The sequence below is a fragment of the Pan paniscus genome, chromosome X, assembly GCF_029289425.2.
Source record: "Pan paniscus chromosome X, NHGRI_mPanPan1-v2.0_pri, whole genome shotgun sequence".
Taxonomy (NCBI): domain Eukaryota; kingdom Metazoa; phylum Chordata; class Mammalia; order Primates; family Hominidae; genus Pan; species Pan paniscus.
Genome location: NC_073272.2, coordinates 143,725,167 through 143,726,631, shown reverse-complemented (window position 1 = coordinate 143,726,631; position 1,465 = coordinate 143,725,167). Strand labels below are relative to the sequence as shown.

Genomic DNA, 1,465 nt, shown 5'->3' with positions numbered 1-1,465 from the left:
GCACATTAGCTAGGTGATCCTTTACAAATAAACATACGTTCATGTAATTCTTCTGCTCAGATTTCTCTTCTGGCTACCCATCTCAACAAAATAACCAAAGTTTTTACAATAGCTTTTAAGGCCCTTAGAATTTTGCCATAAATTTTTCATTGTCCATATCCCTTACAGCTTCCCACTTCATCCCCACTCAGCATAAGACACAATGGCCTTCTTGCTATTTATTGAAATGACCAGTCAAACCTTTGTCTCGAGACACCACTTGCTGTTCCCTCTGTTAAAAACACTCTTCCTCCCTTAGATATTATTCAAATTGTTGACTCTCTCACATTCTCTAAGTCATTGCCCACATATTTTCTACTCAAGAAGGCATTACTGACTAACTTTAAAACACACCCACTCAGGCAAGCAAAGTAACAGTGTAAACCCTCATCACTGCTAATAAGTTCATTGGAAAATGTGAGGCCAGGCATCAGTCCTTGTTTCTTGAGCCAGAATATCAATGCAAAAGAACCAGAAAAGAAGGTGCTTTCCACCAAGGCAAAGGCTGCATGCAACACGTTCTCCATGGGTAACGTCTTTGTTCCCAATCCAACACAAGACCCAACCTGCCTTCTTCTTGACACAGGCATCGTTTCAATGGCACTGAAGAGAAATTCCCTTTCTTTGTTATCTTTAATATGTGTCAATAAGGAGATTATTTATTTCAGAATGTATGTTTTCTATAGCAATTTGGAAGCCATAGAAGCAGAAGGTTTCTGTAATCCGAACTTCTTGAACAAATTGTTCCACCAAGTTTTCATCTATTATCCCATCACATGCTGCAAATAAAGCCAGAATATGGGATATAAAATATCTTTACTCAGGCTTCAGGGCTTCCCAGTGCCAAATGTCCTTGGACAGGTCCACCTCCTGGGCCATCCAGAAAGAAACCTCTACTTTCTTTTACATTTTCCAAATATCATGACAGACCATCAGAGCAGATAGTAAAGTAAGTAATTATCAAAGCTGCTAGGATAGAACATGAGTTCCTCACTGAGGACTTGCCAGTGAAGCTCATTAGGATGAACTGCACTTTAATGAAGTAATACATTGAGTTTGTGGCCGACAGACTTACGTTGGAACTGGGTTTTAAGACTTAATGGAGAGTATTTCACTGCAAGGAAAGATTAAGTTCTTTGAGAAGAGAGTAGGTGAGTATCAAAAGATGACAGTGATATCAAGTGCGATAGATAATTCTTTTACTTTGGATGCCGACTTCTAAATAAGCTTAATATATGCTGTTATTTTGCTGATTTTTTTCCTCTAATCGAAAAGAAGTGTATCAACTAGCTACACCATCAATTGTCCATAGTGTTCATTAACAGCATCTTTAAAACTGTATAGTTACCTCACAATCAATACCGTTGATTTATAATGCTAGTGGTATCACCTAGAAAGAGAGAAATTTTAAGACAAAAGCTACTCA

At 38.0% G+C, this 1,465-nt stretch overlaps 1 pseudogene; it reads right to left on the bottom strand.

Moving 5' to 3' along the window:
• Nucleotides 1-305: 305 nt before the first annotated feature.
• Nucleotides 306-957, bottom strand: LOC100992877 (ribonucleoside-diphosphate reductase subunit M2-like; annotated as a pseudogene).
• Nucleotides 958-1,465: the final 508 nt, after the last annotated feature.